Source organism: Rhinopithecus roxellana, chromosome 2, assembly GCF_007565055.1.
Source record: "Rhinopithecus roxellana isolate Shanxi Qingling chromosome 2, ASM756505v1, whole genome shotgun sequence".
Lineage (NCBI taxonomy): Eukaryota > Metazoa > Chordata > Mammalia > Primates > Cercopithecidae > Rhinopithecus > Rhinopithecus roxellana.
The window spans coordinates 55,102,328-55,125,283 of NC_044550.1; the positions used below are offsets into that span (position 1 = coordinate 55,102,328).

At 37.9% G+C, this 22,956-nt stretch overlaps 1 protein-coding gene and 1 pseudogene across 2 annotated transcripts in view; one reads left to right on the plus strand and one right to left on the minus strand.

Annotated features, from left to right (window-relative positions):
• Nucleotides 1–22,956, minus strand: part of CFAP299 (cilia and flagella associated protein 299) — a 664,335-nt gene that overhangs the window by 589,506 nt on the left and 51,873 nt on the right. The gene's annotated exons all lie outside the window — the stretch shown is intronic.
• Nucleotides 18,038–20,176, plus strand: LOC104654815 (annotated as a pseudogene).

Sequence of the window (22,956 nt, forward strand, 5' to 3'; positions counted from 1 at the left end):
TCTGCATTCACCTGTTAAAGGAACTTAAGCTAATGATTAAATTTGTCTTAGTCTATTTCTTTATCTGTGAAAAGAGAAACACCACCACCCAGTGATAAGTGAGATAATTAATGCAATACTTCATCTTCAATATAACATTAGCTGTTATAATTTCTTGATCATTGCTGATTCAGAAAGTTTAGAGAAAAAGGTCACATGCAATACAGTTCTACGCATGGACGGGTAAGAAACATTTTCTCTTCCCTGATCCAGTCACCAATACTGTTTAGTTAGGAGGATATCAGAGACACCCATGGAAATACCAGGTAACCCTTGATCTCTGCTTCTGCTGAATTCTAGCTTCTATCCTTGGATATATGGTACTAATTGACTATCTTCTAGGTAACTCCCACCAGGGTGAAAAAAACATGCATAGAATCTCAGAGTTGGAAGAGTTTCAGAAGGAGATATAGGGTAGTTCCCTGCACTGAGGTGGGAGGACACGTAAATCATCTGAGGCGATGGCTATCTGGTCCTACTTTTGAAAATCTCTAAGGATTAAACTTCCCCATATTCCTTGGTTACCTGTTTCAGTGTTTAATCCCTTCTTTATACTTATGTCCATCTTTATGGCCAACTGAACTTTTTCTCTTGCTACAATTTAAAAGCATTTCCTTTTATTTGGTCTCCTGTGGAAGTAAAGAACATCTGTTCTGCATCTTCCCTATAATAACCTTTCAAATATTTGAAGACAGTTAAATCGTCCGTTCATCTTCCCTTCTCCAATTTAAACAGTCCTGATCCCACTGAGCCCTCTCTTAGGAGCTAGCCCCCATTCCTTACATCACTTCTGCTGATCTTCGCTGGACCTTCTCCAGAGTCTCCATACTCTTTCCAAACTCAAAGACCAAAATCGAACACAGAAACAATGCCAAATAAAGCACAGAGATTACTTTTCACTTCTGTATCCCTCTCTTGATAAAACATTCCAAGTGAAGTGGTGTGCTTTCCCTTTTTTTCCAAAACTATAGTGCTTTCTAAGTCTTGCTTTGTACTCATGTATGTTATCATCTGGGATACTTTTGTCTAAGGCTCATATCAGATTTCAGGTGCTTCAAATAATTCCTGTCAATAATGATCAAATTTGGAAGTGCACTGCTTCAGAGCATTTTTCTACCTTCTGTAGAAGTTAAAATAGTAAAGCTATGAAAACAAAATAAAAATCCATGAAATCCATGAAATAACCACCAATACATCTTGATGACATTTTAAAAACATGTTTTCTTCATGATATATATATAGAAATTCATTTTTTTTCTAATTCAAGAATGATACAATCTAACAAACTTTGTAGGAGTGTTTTATGACCAAACAAAAGCAACAACAAGTAAAAGACTAAAATATATGGGAAACTTTATCAATACATTTGTAAAAATGGTGAGTCCCAGTACATTTTAAATCTAATTTGAATTTTATAATTTTAATTTGTACTCTATAATACTACACATTACACATTTTCTGACACCTGCATTAGTTTAAATACTTGAATGTTTTTATACATTTCTGAGGGTTTTATGGTTGCCAATAACTCAAATATTTTAATTTGACCTATTATAAATAATAATATTTGGAACCAGCTAAAATTTCTCATTTTTTTCTTTTTCTGTTTACCTTCATGAAGATACCTAACAATGTACAAATTATCAGTTCACAAACAGGTTAAATCAGAATTATATAGTTTCCTAACAAATATATTTATCAGATGTGTACATATACATATATATACACACACACACACATACACACATATATACATTTTTTTTTTTTTTTTTTTTTAGAAAGAGTCTCACTTCAGGCGCCCAGGCTGGAGTGCAGTGGTGCTATCTCAGCTCACTACAACCCTACTGCCTCCTGGACTTAAGCTATTCTCCCACCCCAGCCTCCCAAGTAGCTGGGACTACAAGCACACACCACCAATACCTGGCTAACTTTTCAAGATACCACTTAACCATTTTATTGCTTAGGAATGCAGAAACTCAAAGATATAAAAATAAAAATGTTACAATGATTTGGAAAAAAGACAGCAAAAGTTATGTTTTTGTTCTAAAAATTCAATTTTTAAAAAAGCAAGTAATTTTCTTGCCCATTTCTCCCATTTACACCAGAGTCCTTCTCGGTGTCCACCATTCTCATCCATTTCCTCAAATGGCAGTACATAACCTAGGACATGTGTGGAGAAGAGGCCAGCATGCACATGTCTGACTTACTCTTTGACTCCCAGTAATCTCATGCCCAAGTTAATTTCATATTCTGACTGTCAAAAGCACTTTAAATAAAACAAAAAGACAAATTACCAACTGAGAGAAACTACTTGAAATATTGGTAACAAAAAGTATAAATAAAATGTTCCTCCAAATAAAAAGGAAAAGCACAAAAAATAGAGTTTTAAAAAGGGCAAAGGACATGAACAGGCTCTTCACGAAAGAGAAACATGAATGATCAATAATCCAAGAAATGACCAAATGACTGAGGATTCTTCAATCCAACATATTCAGTGATAAATAAGAGCACAATGAGAAAGTACTTTTAAAATAGCTGAATGGCAAAACTAAACCAAATTAGGACAAGTACTAGGATGTAGAGTCAAAAAATATTTCATTAATTGATGTTAGGAGGGGAAATTGGTTTAGCTACTTTGGAAGTAAGATTAAATATTCATATAATACTCTACAACTGATATATTCCAGTGTACGGCACATACCCGGTAGAAACTATTGTGTATGTGCATTAGGGAACATGCACATGGCAGTGCTGTTCACCATGGAAAAACCTGTAAGAAATCCAAATATCCATCAACAAGAAAATGTAAGACTCCATGGTAATACATTCAACAGAATGTTATACAGATAGCCAAACAAATAAACAATAGCAGCACACAATAATGTGAATGATTCTTAGTAATTAAGTGTTACATGAAAAAGTAAGTCCCAAAAGATTACATCTAGTACTATCATTTCTTTGTAAATTCAAAACAACTAAAATTTAAAATATACTTTTTAGGAACACTTATAAATACAATAAATTTTATAAAAAGGAAAGTAAGAGGATAATGAACACAGAATTCACAATGTTGGTTAATTTGTAGAGGTAAAAATGGCCCCAGTTATTTTTTAAATGTGTTCAATTTTTCATGCACATTTCCCTGTATCTACACCTTTCGCAATATAAATTTTCAAGTTATCTTAAAAAGAAGTGGAATCTATTTCTTCACCCTCTGTGTCAGGGCTAGCCTTGTGACTTGCTTTGGTGAACAGACTCATACAGAAAGAATAGGGTTCCAGTTCTAGTCCCAGGCCTTTCTCCATTAGATCCCTGCCTCTGCCAGAAGAACATGTCAGGCTAGCCAGCAAGAAGTTAGGAGGTCACATGGAGCAGATATGAGTCATCCCAGCCAAAGCTATTCCAGACCAGGCAGCCCCAGCCAACTCACAAACTGATCACAGACTGCGGAATAAGCCCAGCCAAGATCATCTGAGCCAGTTCTACAGCAGCAGGACTGAGCCCAGCCAACCTATACACTTGTGAGCTGAATAAACGGTGGCTGTTTTAAGGCACAGAGTTTTGGGGTAGGTTTTAATGCAGCATTTTCATGACAGTAGATAACTGATATGCCTTGGGTTGAAGTAGTCAGGGCTATAATCTGCTTGTTTTTATTATTTTGTGTTCTACTGGGTTTTTTGTTTTTTGTTTTTTGTTTTTTGTTTTTTTTAACGTATACTATTCATTGACATTGCTTGAAAATTTTTATTTATTTTGTTTTATTCCATCTCAGTGATAACAGCAGTTAATTTAACCTTATTGCCCTACTATTGCTCATATCTTAAGAATATTAACCAAGAGTAATATAAAATTTTGCTATTTTGGTTTTAAAAAAACATGTAGATATGGTATTGCCCAGATTTCGGAAACATGCAGAGCCCTACCACTAACTGTTTGATTTTAGGTAAGTTGTTGCTTATCTTGTCTGTGCTTCATTACTATCACCTGTGTGATGGAGATGAGCATACTTAACTTTCAAGGTTGTTGTGGGAGCCAAATAAGATGCTTATCCATAGCTTTAACACAATAGATAACCAATAAGTTGTATATTAATATTGTGAAGGGTTTCACTAGTATTGGACTTTGAAATTTTTTTTGACCTGATAGATGTAAATGATATCTAACATTAAGTTTGCACTAGGGGCCAGGCACGGTGGTTCATACCTGTAATCCCAGCACTTTGGGAGACTAACTAAGGTGGGACAATCTCTTAAGCCCAGACGTTTGAGACCAGCCTGGGAAACAGAGTGAGACCTCATCTCTACAAAAAGTAAACAAAATGATCTGGGTGTGGTGGCATGGGCCTATGGTCCCAGCTACTTTGGTGGCTGAGGTGGGAGGATTCCTTAGGGCCCGCAGTGAACCATGATTATATCACTGTGCTCTAGCTTGAGTGACAGAGTGAAATAAAAATTAAACTTAAAAAAGATTTGTCTTAGGAATGGATACAGTATGAATCTGACACCCACTAAGAAATGTAAAACTTCAACCAACACCACATAGGCTCTGTTGAGGCCTTTGATATTTTGAAGGAAATGTATAAAGTCCATTACATACTCGTTTGACACTTTGGAAGCAAATGTACAAGGTTTATTAAGTAATCTGCCTGCTGACCATACCCTAAATCAATATACTAACATTCTTATTTCCATCAAAAATCATTCCTCTTTGGTCTTGTGTGGGACATTAGGTTTTTTTGTTGTTCTGTTTTGGAGTTTTATTCAGTCATGACATGATCTATCCTGAGGAGTAGGTACAGTAAAAATATAACCCATAATGCTATCATTTTCTATGCTGTGTGATATAACACTGTATGAGTTGATATCATTAATAACTACTGTTAGGGCTATATCTAATAACTATATCAGAAACAGCTAACTTTTCAGGAGCTGAAAAGAGACTCTAAAATGAAGAAAAATCATGTACTCTTCAGAAAATTACACAGTCTATTTCATCTAGTGAGTTTTAGAATCAACTCCAGTTTTATATTCATATTCCTTGTATAAATTGTATGCTGGTTGGGATATTTGAAGCACTGCTACTAATTTAGATATTTGCAGAAGGATATGCTTAAATACTAATATACTAATAATACCAAAAATATATTAGTATATGTACTAATATAAAAACCATAAGAAGTACTCCATTCTAAATGTGCAAATATGCACTTAATGTGTTTTTGCTCTTTTCCTTTTTTTAAAATTACAAAATGAGAGAACATAAGCATTATACACACAAAATACATTCTGAGATAAAGTCAGTTATACATTTAAGCAACCCCAAAAGTTATTAATGAATATTTAAAGCTTTAATGGGAAATATATCATTATTACCATTTCATAAAGAGAAAATCAAAAGCATACAACATTCCTGCAGACTATATTTAAAATGTCAAGAGAAAACAAAGCATTTAGTCATGATCTAGCACCACACAGTATTAGAGTTTTGTGATCCCCATCTGGAGTCTTCTTAGGCTCATCTAAACACTGATTCTTGAGACTACTACAGGCAAGACATGGCATCAGTCTACTTAGAAGAACAGAAGCCACACTGCTAACAGGCCAGTGTCTGGTATTTTTTCCTGCAGAAGTTCTTGCAGCTCAAGTGCAAAGAAATGAGATCCATATTGGGCAGGTATAGAAACTGGCCATGTTCAAAGCTTCATGTCCCACAATTGTCCATACCTCCTACAACAACTCTAGTATAATTTCCAGGTTCTACTAAGAGACATTTGTTTGATGATATATTTCAGTATGTAACTGCTACTCCTCCCACCCATCAGAATGGTTACTATTAAAATATCAGCAAATAAGCAGCATTGACTTGGATGCAGAGAAATTGGAACACTTGTGCGCTGTTGGTGGAAATGTCAAATGGTGCAGCTACTATGAAAAAAGTATGGTGGTTCCTAAAAAAAACTAAAACTAAAAATATAGCAATCCCACTAACAGGCATATATCCAAAAGACTGAAAGCATGCTCTCAAAGAAATATTTGTACATCTATGTCCATAGTAGCATCATTCACAAAGACCAAAAGATAGAAGCAACCCAAGTGTCTGTTAATAAATGAATGGATAAACAAAATGTAGTATATACATACAGTGCAATATTATTCAGCCTCAAAAATGAAGGAAATTTTGGTAGATGCTACATGGACAATCCTTGAGGATATTAAGTAAAATAAGCCAGTCACAAAACAAAGCAACATTGTTTGATTCCACTTAGATGAGGTACTTAGAGTAGTCAGATTCATAGAAACAGAAAGTAGAATAAGGCTGCCAGGAACTGGAGAATAAGCAAATGAAGAGTTGTTGTAGAAACAACAACTCCTATGAGGGTATGAAGTTTTAGCTTTACAAGGTGAAAAGCTCTGGAGATAGGGCGCACAACAAGGTGAATATAATGAACACCACTAGAATCTGCACTAAAAACGGTTAAGACGGTAAATTTAATGTTACATGTGTACTTTATCACAAGAAAAAAATAGAAATTATATTGTGTGTATATATTTATATATATAATATTATATACTTAGATTGCTACAGTTGCTATTTCACCATTGACCCGGCAATTTCACTCAGGAGCAATTTTCCTTATCATATATACAATTGAAATAAGTTTTTAAAAGACATATGTCGGTGTAGGTTTTTGTAATGTAATTTTTTAAATCATGTATGTTCAAACTGCATAATTTAAATCATTTACTTCTTAGGCTAGGCCACGGGTATCATACGTAGGACCCCTTTGTCAATTCTGGCTAAACATTAGTGTTGCAAAATAAATGACAAATAATCTTACTGCTCTCTTGTTCATATTACATACAAAAACTGGCACTCTCAAGTCTTAAATCAAAAAGTGATTTATCTACTAGTAGTTGAAAACCTAATATTTAACAGGTGCTATGACTGATTCTGATAAGACAGAGGTGAGCAAAGAGAAAAGATATTTGCTCGTATGGAGCTTAAATGCAGTTAAGGAGAAAAACATTGCATATATTAATCAATCAATGCAAACAAAAATATATAAAGTAATGAGACCTCAGAGAAAAATAAAATAGAGCAATGTTGTAGTATGTGACTGGGTGACTGCTTTAGATGAACAGTTGGGAGAACTGACTGAAAGGTGACATATGAACTAAGATCAGAATGACAAGAAGGAGCCAGCCATACACTGATGGAACAGACAGAAGAGCTTTTCAAGCAGAAAGAACAGCAAATACAAAGAGCCTGTGTTAGGAACAGTCTTCATGTTCACAGAGGAATTGAAATCAGAGCTAATAGTTTGTATTGGAAAAAAGGATGAACAGGATTCAAAACAGCAGAATCATGTTAAACTTAGGGATAACAGTCAGAATCCACAAATAAGTTATTTCCTATACTGTAGCTTCTTTGCTTTAACATTATTTACTGAGCAACTATTTCTATTAAAAGGAAATGTTTTTCAGCACTTATATAAACAGATTTATTTATTGTTGTGAGCTTCTCCCAGGCTACTTAGAGTTAAAACACTTTGAAATCACAGAGAAAAATTTTAAGTTGGAGTTCCAGCTTTTTCTTAGGCTGAGAAAGTTTGTTATGGCTGTCTAAATCCAAGTGCAAAAACGTTTTTGCTAACGTTGCAAATTCACTACTTAGAAAAGCTACCCAAACACACCTGTACCTTTTCAAAACTGATTTAATATTGTGTTAAATAAACATATTAAGGACATGGATGTTTAGTCACCAAAAGCTCCATTGCCTAATTTCCTATTTAGAGTGAATTGAACAGGCTACTTAAATTCTGATAAAGACAAATCTGCATTTCATGACATCCTTTTCAAACCCAATATTGTCAGGTGGTACTCAGTGCTTATAGTTTTACCTTAATATTGTTTGGTCATATGAATTCTATGATTGAGAATACATGGAATAATGTCTAAGCAAGAGGCTACAACCTGAAGATAGATTACATATCGCCCAATTTTGTTATATGAGGCAAGAGAACATTGTTAGAAATCCAGAGCAGTTTGCTCTGATATCGGAAAGCTAAAGTCTTCATCCTGCTTCTGCCTTTTATTGGTTGTACAAACTTGGATATAAACTCTGTGCACTCATGTATTAGTTGGTTTTCATGCTGCTGATAAAGACATACCCAAGACTGGGAAGAAAAGGAGGTTTAATTGGACTTACACTTCCACATGGCTTGGGAGGCCTCAGAATCATGGTGGGAGATTAAAGGCATTTCTTAATAGTGGTGGCAAGAGAAAATGAGAGACGCAAAAGCAGAAATCCCTGATAAACCCATCAGATCTCATGATACTTATTCACTATCACGAGAATAGCAAGGGAAAGACCAGCCTCCATGATTGATTACCTTCCCACTAGGTTCTTCCCACAACACATAGGAATTCTGCAAAATGCAATTCAAGTTGAGATTCAGGTGGGGACACAGCCAAACCATATCCTTCCACCCCTGCCTCCTCCAAATCTCATGTCCTCACATTTCCAAACAAACCATGCCTTCCTAACAATTCCCCAAAGTCTTAACTCAGTTCAGCATCAATCCAAAAGTCCACAGCCTAAAGTCTCATCTGAGACAAGGCAAGTCCTTTCTGCCTAGGAGCCTGTAAAATCAAAAGCAAGCTAGTTACTTCCTAGATACAGTGGGGGTACAGGTATTGGGTAAATATTGCCATTCCAAATGGGATAAATTTGCCAACACAAAGGGGTTACAGGGCCCATGCAAATCCAAAATCCAGCAGGGCAGTCAAATTTTCAAGGTCCGAAATGATCTCTTTTGACTCCAACTCTCACATCCAGGTCACAATGACTCAAGACGTGGGTTCTCATGGTCTTGGCAGCTCTGCCCTTGTGGCTTTGCAGGGTACAGCCTCCCTCCCAACTGTTTTTATGAGCTGGCATTGAGTGTCTATGGCTTTTTCAGTTACACAGTGCAAGCTATCTGCAGATCTACCATTCTGGGATCTGGAGATGGTGGCCCTCTTTTCACAGCTCCACTAGGCAGTGACCCAGTAGGGACTCTGTGTGGGGGCTCTGACCTCACATTTCCCTTCTACACTGCCTTAGCAGAGGTTCTCCATGAAGTACCTGCCCCTGCAGCAAACTTTTGCCTGGCATTCAGGCATTTTCATACATCTTCTGAAATCCAGGCAGAGGTCCCCAAACCTCAGTTCTTGACTTCTGTATACCCACAGGCTCAACACCATGTGCAAGCTGCCAAGACTTGGGGCTTCCACCCTCTGAAGCCACAGTCCAAGCTGTACATTGTCTCCTTTCAGCTATGGCTGGAGCAGCTGAGACACAGGACACCAAGTCCCTAGTCTGCACTGGGTCCAGCCCACTAAGCCATTTTTACCTCCTGGACCTCTGGGCCTGTGATGGGAGAGGCTGCTGTGAGGGTCTCTGGCATGGACTGGAGACATTTTCCCCATGGTGTTGGGAATTAACATTAGGCTCCTTGCTACTTATGCAAATTTCTGAAGCCAGCTTGAATTTCTCCCTAGAAAATGGGCTTTTCTTTTCCATTGCATAGTCAGGCTACAAACGTTCCAAACTTTTCTGCTCTGCTTCCTTTATAAAACTGAATGCCTTTTATAGTACTCAAGTCACCTCTTGAATGCTTTGATGTTTAGAAATTTCTTCCACGAGATACCCTAAATCATCTCTCTCAAGTTCAAAGTTCCACAAATCTCTAGGGCAGAGGCAAAATGCCACCAGTCTCTTTGTTAAAACATAACAAGAGTCACTTTACTCCAGTTCTCAACATGTTGCTCATCTCTGTCTAAGACCATCTCAGCCTGGACCTTATTGTCTATATCACTGTCAGCATTTTGGGCAAAGCCATTCAACAAGTCTCTAGGAAGTTCCAAACATTTCCACATTTTCCTGACTTTTTCTGAGCCCTCCAAACGTTCCAAACTCTGCCTGTCACCCAGTTCAAAAGTCAGTTCTATATTTTCAGGTATCTTTTCAGCAATGCCCAACTTGACTGGTACCAATTTACTGTATTAGTTTATTTTCATGCTGTTGATAAAGACATACCTGGGACTGGGAAGAAAAAAGAGGTTTAATTGGACGGACAGTTCCATTGGGGAGGCCTCAGAACCATGATGGGAGGTGAAAGGCACTTCTTACATGGTGGCAACAAGAGAAAATGAGGAAGAAGCAAAAACAGAAACCCCTGATAAACACATCAGATCTCATGACATTTATTCACTATCACAAGAATAGCAAGGAAAAACAAGCCCCCATGATTCAACTGCCTACCCTTGGGTCCTTCCCACAACAGTGGGAATTCTGGGAGATACAATTCAAGCTGAGATTTGGGTTGGGGACACAACCAAGCCATATCAACTCAGTTTCCCCATTTCTGAAATGGAGAAAATTTCATGTCTATCAAGATGGTTGTTAGCATTAAACAAGTTAAAACATGTAAACTCCTCCCCAGTGACTGACACACATCAGCAAATAATAGTTAAAATACTACTACTATTATATCATATACAAAATACACTCGGATAAGTCAACTGTCAAACTATTCACTTCCATGAAATTTTGTATATCTAATTGCATCTATATCAACATATAGATGTAAAGAGTCAGACAATATATAAAGTAAGTAAAACACACATTTAAAAAGTCATAACATTGCAAGTTGGCAAAAATCCAACAAATACAGGAATTAAATTTTAATTTTAAAAGTCTACTATTTCTATAATGTTAATTACTTTTGAGGATGTAATATATATTCTTTTAACCTCTTACACCAAAAAACGCCTCTGGTTTAGAATGTGTAAGTTATTCCAAATCAAAAAATAAGTCCACATCTGAAAACTGTCTCAACATTTAAATTTTAAAAAGAAATCAAACTATGTAGCTCACTTATAATCACCTTGATTAGAATAAATCTACTACCAGGTTAATGTACACTAAAAGGAATTCATTGCATATTCCCCATCCTTAATAACAATGCTAATAAAATGCACTGTACAAATGTTTAGAACTCAATAACTCAATATTGTAAATATAAAATGTATATATTACACATATTATCTCAGTGATTGTTTACAAAAATATGATTGAGGCAAACATGGGTGTTTGCTCTTATGGTGTACTGAGCCGGCTCATAAAAAAAAAATGGAAGAAATTCTGTTTATGCATCTCCTGACATTGCTTCCTATTATTTACTGAGTGCTGGAAATGAACATCTCTAACTCTAAAAGGGGTAAAGGATCATTGTAGTGGGTTTTTATCATCCTTCCCTTAGACCAAATACATGGTTATATTTTAAATAATTTTCCCATTAAATAGAAATAAAACAAACACAAAAAATAATTTATCAACTAAGCAAATTAATTAAGAATGCTGACAAACTTGGCAGTGATACATAGTGCAATGGAAGACATCTATTGTTCTGTTTACTTATTTTCTCTCAGTAGTGGCTCTAAATATATTAAAAGGCAGAGAAGAGTAAAAGAAAGGAGAGACATTGTGTGTGTGTTTGTGTGTGTGTGCAGAAAATAAACCATTTTTTAGGTTTTCTAGGCTTAGTCAATTATTTTCTGTTAAATTATAATTAATGCAGTCACCAGTAACTGAAGGATAATTACATTGTGAAGAATGCTTACTACTATACTTGTAAATGATTGATTCAATGAATTTATTAAAAATAAGCAGTTTCATGGGCTTGAATTTAGTTTTAATACTTCAGTCCAAATTGTTAAAAATAGCAAGAAGCTAACTGCCAGAGGTTTATTTACATTATACCATTTTTAAATCAGATATTTCATCTAATAACTTGTAATAATCAAGTTACGACTCATTAAACATAATCTTTATGCTTCTTCCTTAAACTCTGATCTTTAGACAATGTTTTAAAATACTTTTATAATAAAAACTTTCAACAAGTTTGGTATAGAAGAAATGTACCTCAAATACAGCTACATCACAACCAATGGTGAAAAGCTTTCCTCTAATATCAGGAATAAGAAAAGGATGACCACTCTTGCCACTTCTATTCAATATACTTCTGGAAGCTTTAGTCACAGCAATTAGGCAAGAACAAGTAATAACAAAAATTTAAAAAGACATTCAATCAGAAAATAAAAATTAGAACTGTCTCTCCTTGCAGGTGACATTTTCTTAAAAACTCTACCAAAAAATATTAGAACTAATAAATTTAGTACATTTTCAGGATACCAAATTCACATAGAAAAATCAATTATGTTTGTACACTCTAACAACAAACTATCCCAAAAAATGAAATTAAGGAAATGATCCCATTTACAATAGCATGAAAATAAAATACACAGAAATAACCAATGAGATAAAATATTAGTATCTATATATTAAACACTATACAACTGATGAAAACATTTGAGAACACAAATAAAAAGATACCACATGTTTACGAATTGGAAGAATTAATATTGTCAAAAATATGCATATTTTCCAACTTGATCCACAAATCCAATACAATCTTTCTCAAAATTCCAATGGAATTTTCATAGAAATAAGAAAAAAAAAATCGCAAAATTCCTATGGTATCACAAAAGACCCCAAATAACCAAAGGCATCTTGAGCAAAAAGAACAAAGCTGGAGGTATCACATCACCTGATTTCAAAATATGCTACAAAACAACAGCCATCAAAAGCATCATGATACCAGCATAAAAACAGACATATAAACCAATGGACCAGAACAGAAAGCCCAGAAATAAATGCACATATTTATTGTCAGTCGATCCTTGCAGAAAGTGCCAAGAACAAACAATGGGGAAAAGACATTCTCTTCAAAAAATGTTGTTTGGAAAACTGATTCTCTGAGTGTGGAAGAATGAAATTAGACCCTTATATCACCCTATACATATAAAAACCAACTCAAAATAGATTAATAACTTATACATAAGAAACTGAAACTGCAAAAATACTAGAGAAAAACATAGGTAAAAAGCTTCTTGATACTGGAGGAAGCAATAAATTCTTAGACATGTCCCCAAAAGCACAGACAACAAAAACAAAAATAGACAAATGGGACTGCATCAAATTAAAAAAACAAACAAACAAACAAAAAAAACTCTATACAGCCAAGGAACAACCTATAGAATGAGAGAAAATATATACAAAGCATACATCTGAAAAAGAGTTAAGATCCAAAATGTATAAGGAATTCACTCAATCACAAGGAAACAAACAACCCTATTAGAAAATAGTCAAAGGATCTGAATGGATATTTTTCAAAAGAAGACATGTGTATTAGTCCCTTCTCACACTGCTATAAAGAAGTACCAGAGACTGGGTAATATATAAAGGGCAGAGGTTTCATTGACTCATAGTTCCACATGCTTGGGGAGGCCTCGGGAAACTTATAATCATGGAGGAAGGTGAAGAACAAGCAAGAACCTTCTTCACAAGACAACAGGAAAGAGAGCGTGTCAAGGAAGAACTGTCAAACATTTACGAAACCACCAGATCTCATGAGAACTCACTCACTATCAGGAGAACAGAATGGAGGAAGCTGCCCCCATGATCCAGTCACCTCCCACCAAGTCTCTCTCTCGACACATGAGGATTATGGGGATTACAATTTGAGATGAGATTTGGGTGGGGACACAGAGCCAAATCATATCAACATATAAATGGTCAACAGGTATAGTCATGCGTGACTTAATAACAGGAATATATTCTGAGAAATGTGTCTTTAGGTGATTTTGTAGTTGTTTGAACATCATAGAGTGTACTTACACAAACCCAGATGGTATAGCCCACCACACACTTAAACTATACGGTATAGTCTATTGCCCCTAGGCTAAAAACATGTACGACATGTTACTGTACTGAATACTGCAGACAATTGAACACAATAATAAGTATTTGTGTATCTAAACATATAAAGGTACTGTAAAAATGTATAAAAAATGAAAAATGTTATACATATATAGGGCACTTATCATGAATGGTGGTTGCAGGACTGGAAGTTGCTTTCAGTGAGTCAGTGATTCAGTGAGTCAGTGGTGAGTGAATGTGAAAGCCTAAGGCATTACTGTACTGTATACTTTATAAACACGGCACTAGGCTACACTAAAGTTATACAAAATTGTTATTCTTTCTTAAATAATAAATTAACCTTAGTTTACTGTAACTTTTTACTTTATAAACTTCTAAAATTTTTTACTTTTTTGTCTCTTTTGTAATACATTTAGCTTAAAACAGAGAAACACTGTACAATTAATTGCATAAAATATTTTCTTTTTTAATATCCTGATTCTATAAGCATTTTTCTATTTTTAAAATTTGTATTTTATTTTTTGCTTTTAAAACATTTTTGTTAAAAAACTAAGACATAAACGCACGCATTAGCCTAAGCCTACACAAGGTCAGGATCATCAACATCACTGTCTTCCCTCTCCATGTCTTATCCCACTGGAACGTCTTCAGGGGTAGTAACAGCCACAGAGCTGTCATCTCCTATGATAACAATGCCTTCTTCTGGAATATTTCCTGAAGGACCTGCCTGAGGCTGTTTTACAGTTAACTTTTTTAAAAATAAGTAGAAGGAGTGCACTCTAAAATAATGATAAATAGTGTAGTAAATATATAAACCAGTAAAATAATCATTTGTTCATATTATCAAGTAGTATGTACTATAAACAATTATATGTGCTATACTTTTTTTTCATTTTTGAGATAGAGTCTGTATTAATCCATTCTCACACTGCTAATAAAGACATACCCAAGACTGGATAATTTAGAAAAGGAAGAAGTTTAATGGACTCATAGTTCAGCATGGCTGGGAAGGTCTCAGGTAACTTACAATCATGTCAAAAGGGAAAGCAAACACGCCCTTCTTCACATGACAGCAGCAAGGAGAAGTGTCAAGTGAAGGCAGGGAAAAGCCCCTTAGTAAAGCCATCAAATCTTGTGAGAGCTCACTCACTATCACAAGGACAGCATGGAGGAACCACTCCCTTGATCTAATCACCTTCCCCAAGATCCCACTCCAACACACGGGGATTAAAATTCAAATCACAATTCAAGTTGAGGTTTGGGTGCGGACACAGCCGAACTATATTATTCTGTCCCTGGCCCCTCTCAAATCTCATGTCCTCACATTTCAAAACACAGTCATGCCCTTCCAACAGTCCCCCAAAGTCTTAACTCACTCTAGCACTAACCCAAAAGTCCAAGCCCAAAGTCTTATCTGAGACAAGGCAAGTCCCTTTCACCTATGAGCCTGCCTGTAAAATCAATAGCAAGTTAGTTACTTCTTAGATACAAGGCGGGTAAAGGCATTGGGTAAACACACCCATTCCAAATGGAAGAAATTGGCCAAAATGAAAGGGCAACAGGCCAAAGAAAGGTCTATAAGGCAGAAAAGGGCTAAGTCAAATCCAACAAGGAAGTCATATTTTAAAGTTCCAAAATGACCTCCTTTGACTCCATGTCTCATATCCAGGTCACGAAGTCCAAAATGATCTCCTTTGACTCCATGTCACACTGATGTAACAGGTGGGCTCCCATGGTCTTGGGTAGCTCCACCCCTGTGGCTTTTTGGGGTACACACCCTCTCCCAGCTTTCTACACTGACTGGCATTGAGTGTCTGTCTGTGGCATTCCCACCATGCCTGGCTAATTTTGTAATTTTTGTAGAGATGGGGGACTCACTATATTGCCTAGGCTGGTCTCAAATTCCTGGGATCAAGCAATACTCCCATCTTAACCTACCAAAGTGCTAGGATTAAAAGCATGAGCCACCACCCTCAGCATCTGTGACATAATTTTATATGACTGGCAGCACAGTAGTTTGTTTACACCAGCATCACCACAAACATGAGTAATGCATTGCATTATGACATCACTAGGAAATAAGAATTTTTCAGGTTCATTATAATCATATGGGACCACCTTGCATCAGTTTGTCATTGACCAAAATGTTGTTACACAATGTGTGATTGTCATGAAAAAGTGCTCAACATCACTAGTCATCAGGGAAAGCAAATCAGAACCACAATGAGATAACACTTCACACCTGTTAGAATGGCTATTATCAAAAAGACAAAAGATAACAAGCTTTGGCAAGTATGTGGAGAAAAGGGAATCCTTGCATACTATTGGTAGGAATACAACTTGGTATAGTCATTATGCAAAATACTATGAAGATTTTAAAAAATTAAAAATAGAATTACCACATAATCCAGCAATCCAAGTTCTGAGTATACAAGGAAATGAAATTAGCTTGTTGAAAAGATATCTGCACTCCCATATTCACTGCAACATTATTCACAAGAACCAAGATATAGAATCAGCCTAAGTGTCCACCAATAGATGAATGGATAAAGAAAATGCAGGATATATGTATGTTTTGTGTGTGTGTGTATATATATATACACTCTATATATATATATACACACACACACTATATATATATAATATATATAATAGAGAGAGAGAAAGAGAGAGAGGAGGGAATTACTCAGCCTTTAAAATGAAGAAAATCCTATGATCTGCAACATCACTATGAACCTGGAGGACATTATGTCAGGTAAAATAAGCCAGGCACAGAAAGACAAATACTGTGTGATCTCACTTATATGTGGAATATAAAAAGTAAAACTCATAAAAGCAGAGAACAGATGGTTGCCAGGGGGTTGGGGGGTAGAGGAAATTGGGAGATATCAGTCAAAGGGTATACAGTTTCAGTAATCTAGAATGAGTAAGTTCTGGAGATACAATGTATGGAATAGCAACTAGAGTTAATAACACCATATTGTATACTTGAAATTTGCTAAGACCTTAAATATTCTCATCACAAAATAAAGCTATTGTGATGGAAATGTTAATAAGTTTGATTATAATAATCATTTCCTAATGTATATGTATTTCAAAACATCACATTGCATACCATAAATATGTATAATTGTTGTCAATTATACCTCAATAAATCTATGTTAATAAATCTGGAAAAATCACTCTGGTTGTCAATTATTAAACTGTAAACCACCACGGGCTCTGGAGACACTATACTTCAATTTCAATTCCAGCTCTACTACATGCTAATTGAAAGACTTTAGGCACTTTCTTAACCTTCTGTGCCTCAACTTCAACATCCATGAAATGTGTTTAAATAATTAAACAAGTAAATGCTTATAAAAGGATTTTAGTACTGCCTGAATATTTGAATGTGCTCAATAAGGTTAGCTATTTTTATTATCAGTTAAGCAATAAAGGCACAAAGTAACACCTCCAATGAACTCAGCCAATGTAGTATCAGAATATGAGTCATTCAGTTATTTTGTTTTCTCGGTGACAGAATCAAGCCTTTGTCCTCAAATAAACATTTCAGCTAAAGTGTTATCTCTCTACTTATCCCTGTTGCCCTGATGCAACTAAAACAAAATATATTCAATTTGTTATTCACTCCTCAAATGCCATTCAATTTCTGCTCTGGTCTTTGGCCACTCTAAGCACAGGTCTCTTGCTTGGACTACAATGTTCAACAGCTGGGAATTGCCTTAATTTTTAGTTTCCCAGGTGTAGGATCAGAACGATGAAAATGGAGTGTGTTTTAATAAATCCTTAGACTCTTAAAATGGGACTTATGAAAGACTAACTCAAACCCAGAGATGGAATAAGTTGGGTTGTAGGGTGATCAGAAAGTGAAGCTCTGAAGAGAAGAATTGTTCATTATTGTAATACTAGATAAGAATGATTAACAGATAATACTGGGTAGAAAATCCAAAAGACAATCCAGATAAATGATTATCTAACCCAAGCCAGGAGTGAATAATAAAGATAATAAATGATCCAGTTGATCTTATCCCAGGCATAAAAGGAGGATTTCATATTAGAAATTTCTTAAATGTCTTTCAACATTTGATAAAGAAGAAAGAAATGGTAAGATCATCTGTCTTATTAAAGAACATATAAAAAGAAACTTTCCATGTTAAACACACACAAACACATGTTTGCCATTTCAGCCTTCACATCCCTGGACCAGCCTATGCCCTAGGGCCCCCGACCTGTGCAGAGCAGCCTGAACATACATTCTGTGCCCAGCTACCTCACCCAGCCTCCACCCCCTCCTCTGCCTCCTCCACCACTGCCCCCACCATCACCACCTCAGCCCTCGCTACCTCCACCCCAGGGCCTGGGCCCCCCTGCACATCCCAATCCTGGTGGGAACGGTGCAGTGAAGGTGTACAGTGCTACTGCACCCCTGGCTGGGAGTGGAAGGGTGGAGATCCAGGTGCTGGGGATGCAGACCTACCCACCCCTGGAGGTGCCAAACCAGTGTGTGGAGGCTCCAGTATACCCCACCCCTACAGCCCTGGCAAACAGGGATTCAAACCCAAAGGACCAAACCCTGCTGCCCCATGACCAGCACCACCAGAGGCACTGTGGTCACCTTTGACTCTCCACCAATGCTGAAGACCCCACGGGCTAAAGGTGCCAGGGGACTCCCGGAAGCTGCAGGGAAACCAAAGTCTCAGAAACTCAAGTGCCCATACTGTGACAAATCATTCACCAAAAACTTCGACCTGCAGCAGCACATCTGAAGCCACACCCATGAGACGCCCTTCCAATGAATTACATGTGGCCGTGCCTTTGCCCAGAAGTCTAATGTTAGGAAACACATGCAAACCCACAAGATATGGCCTCCAGGACACAGTGGTGGCACCATGTCTGGAAACTCTGTGACCGTACAGGTCTTGGCCCTGACCCTCAGTAGGCAGGAGGATGAGGAAAACACAGGGTTGGGCCAGCCCCTGCCGAGCGCGCCACAGCCCCAGGCCTTGCCCACAGTCTGCAAGGGCGAGGGGGCCAAGCCGGAACCCAAGCATGTAGTCCTCATCTATAGCTCCTGCTTGTGCCAGTTCTGCCCCAGCAAGTTCAGCACCTCTTTCCAGCTCAAGTCTCACATGACCCAGCATAGGAACAAGCAGGTGTACAAGCGTGTGGTCAAAAGCAGTTTCCCAAAATTCGACACATTTCTGGAGCACATCAAGAGCCACCAGGAGGAGCTGAGTTACCCCTGCCACCTCTGCGGCAAGGACTTCCCCTCGTTGTACCACCTGGGCGTGCACCAGTACTCCCACAGCCTCCTGTCACAGCACAGCCCCAAGAAGGGCAGTGCCATCGACAAGTGTGTGAAATGTATCATCAAATACCCACCACAGAGGCCCTGGAGCATCACCTGCAGACCAACACTCGCAACTTCCCCTGCCTACACTGCTAGAAGGTGTTTCCTTGTGAATGCTACTTGCTGCGTCATCTGCCCACCCACGGCAGCGGGGACACGTTCAAGTGCCAGGTGTCCAAGAAGTCCTCCCGGCAGGAGCATTACCTCGGACTGTACGCTCACATCCACTCAGGCGAGAAGCCCTAAAAATGCTCAGTGTGAGAGTCTGCATTCAACCGCAAGGACAAACTGAAGAGACACATGTTGATCCACCAGCCCTTCAAGAAATGCAAATGCCCTTTATCGACGCACCCAGGCTGCGGTAAGGAGTTCAACCGGCCGGACAAGCTGAAGGCCCACATCCTCTCCCACTCCGGCATGAAGCTCCACAAATGTGCCCTGTGCAGCAAGTCCTTCAGCTGCTGTGCCCACCTCGCCGAGCACCAGCGCGCCCACACGGGCAACTACAAGTTCCGCTGGGCTGGCTGCGCCAAGGGCTTTTTCCGCCACAAATACCTCAAAGATCGCCGCTGTTGTCTCAGCCACCAAAAGGACAAGGACCTGCAAACCCGGCGCCCCACCCGCCCCCTAGAGGAGGGCAGCCCCGCGCAGTGGCAGCAGTGGTGGGCGCAAGGTAGTGACCCCCTTGCCTGACCCCCTGGGGCTGGAGGAGCTGAAGGACCCAGGGGCTGGCCTGGTGCCCGAGGCGGTCCCAGGCAAGCCGCCCTTTGCAGAGCCGGACGCAGTGCTGTCCATTGTCGTGGGTGGTGTGGGGGGGAGGGGGGGGCGGAATCTGGGCTGGTGGTACCTGGACACGCTCAGGGGCTGGGCTCCAACCTGGCTCTGGCGGAGCTGCAGGCCGGGACCAAGGGCCCATGTGCCATGCTCGCTGTGCCCGTCTACATCCAGGCCTCAGAGTGACGGAACTGGGGTGTCCATTTCCTGGGCAGGCCTGATGCTCATGTTTGGGTCCAGGCTCCCTGGGGGCAGACTGGAGATCCTTTCCAGTGGAAGCGAGCCATCGAGTCACTGGCAGAAATCCTTCTGAATGTCATTCATAAACCTTGGCCCATGGCCGCCTTCCTGTGTCCCCTCTCCTGCTGGAAAGCCCTGCAACATTCTGGGGTCAGGGGCAGGGCCGCCCACGGTTCCTGGGCAGAGCCATGGCAACAGAGAAATGGCTGAAGCCTCAGCAGCCCAGATCCCGCTGGTCTAGGCTGGTAGTTGGGCTCCCTGGAAAAGAAGACAGGGCAGTCCTGCCCACTCTACCTCCAGGCTGCCTCTGGTGGGCTCCAGTCAGCTGCTCTTCAGGGCCTGCCATAAACTCTTCGGCGTTTATCTGTTGGACCTTTTCACAGACGGTTCTCCACAGCGTCCTCCAACAGCTCTGTGATGTAGGCTTTTAGGAGGCACTCAAGTGTCACGGCTAGCTATGAGACAGATCTGGCTTCAAATCCAAGAGTTGTCATGCACTTGCTGTGTGACCTTGGGCAAGTCACTTCACCTCTCTAAGCCCTGTGTTCCTTATCTGTACCATGGGGCTTACAATACTACTACCTCATAGGGTTGTCCTGGGATCCAGTTTGATGAAATGTACCAGGGGCTTACTCAATAAATGTTATCGAGAGAGAGAGAGAGAGAGAGAGAAAGAATATGTAGTGTAATTCATATTTCTGTATAAATGTAATCACAATTTTTTTCTAGAAAAGCATATGTTTAAATAAATGTATGAAAACCATAAAACAAAAGAAAATAAATATTCTGGAGTAGTTGTATGTGGATAAAGAGAAATGTAATTGGAAATGGAGACGAAAATGGTTGCCAGAGATTGGAGAGGGATGGGGAGTGAGATATTGGTCAAGGATACAAAGTTTCAGTCACAAAGAAGGAATAAGTTCTCAAGATGTATGGCACAGCATGGTGGCTTCATTAATAATGAAGTGTAGTATACTCAAAAATCGCTGAAAGAGTGGATATTAATTGTTCTCATCATAAACAATAATAGGGATGTGAGATGATGGGTATGTAATAGCTTGAGTTAATCATTCCACAATGTATACGTATCTCAAAACATCACTTTTTATACCGTAAATATATATAATTTTTCAAATGAATGTAAGCAAATTAAATACATACAAATATATATATAATTTTTCATGTATTGATTTAAATAAATAAATAAATGGGGGATAAAGAGGGAAAACATTTTAAAATAAAATTTAATTAAAAAAGAACCCAGCAGGGACTCAGGGTAATAATGCTATAGAATGAGGAGCACATTTACTCAACTCTATGTTCCTAAGGTGCTTAAATTAAAAAGGGAGTGGGAAGGGGGAGTTGATATCAACTTTGCTTCCTGAAACAAATACAATGAATCCTTCAAAATTCTTGGTTCTTGTACTAATTTTTCTGAACAATTTCCTTCCTTCCTTCAATTTACCTCTCCTAAGTCATGCATGAAACTCTTTGTCCTACTTGATCATTAGATAGGTGTTTTTCCTCTCATTCTCTGAAACAGATACTACAGCAAGTCTATTTCTTTCTAGTTTACCCCAGCTCCCAGGAGATCATAAGTAGTTAAACAATGTAGACAAAATAAGTTCTTTATATCAATGATATAACTTGACAGTTTCATTCAAAACTTACAAGTGAAACATTACTCACTTAATGCCAGACTCTTCATAAACTCAAAATTGGCTTCCTAATAGCAACATTATTCAAAATATTGATGAGTAATATAGAAACTACTAAATAATTTTGTTTTTAATTCTCAGCATAGTCCTCACCAGAAAAAATACAAATATATGCCCCTATGCCTACCAATCATCCTTTACATAATATGAGTTAAAAGTCCTGATCCTATGGTTAGTAGAAAATATGAGCAATTAGGTAGTAGAACAGATTCACATCTGTGACATATTTGCGTGCATTTGTAGGGACAGCAGGAGACTATAAGGAATGGTTAAAGGAAGATGTAAAAAATGAAAACAATCCTGGGAGGAAGAATGAGTCTTATCTAAGTAAAACATTTTGAATGAAAGTAAAAGCCAAGCAGATTCAATGGTGTCTTAAGCCTTGTAACTAATTATATTATAGAAACCTTGCTAAGATCTTCCACCATGTTATATTGAATGTCTCATCAGAACCCAATCAAGTGGGACATCGAAAACAGCACAAGAACAATATTAATCCTTGAAAATCAGTGTCTTCTGAAATTCTAATGAAGGAAAGATGACAACAACAAGAAAAAAAAACAGATAAAACCATTTGAATGAACAAAAGCACAAACAGCAGTGTCTCTTATGGCTAATGTCAACTTAAGACAATTGTTTAATATAGTTGCTTAACAAATAATAATGAAAGATACATTTTGATAAATAAAATTAGAAAATTTGATAGAGTCTTTAAGTGGAAAGTTGCTTTTTTCTTAAACAGCAAGGAAGGTAATCCAAGACTATTGTGATAATGTCAAGACTATCACAATCAAACATTACAAAATTTATTATTGATCCTACAGGTCAAAACAGAGTTGCTCTTTTTCTGTAAAACTTGGAATTTTATTATCTATTAAAATGCTGATGGAAATTATGATTCACTCTGTCATGCTAGGTTCTCACTATATGATTCCTTGAAAGAAAAATTAATCTTAGATGTTACAGTCAGAAATATCTATGCTTCACCTGCTCAATGACTTTCTTGTT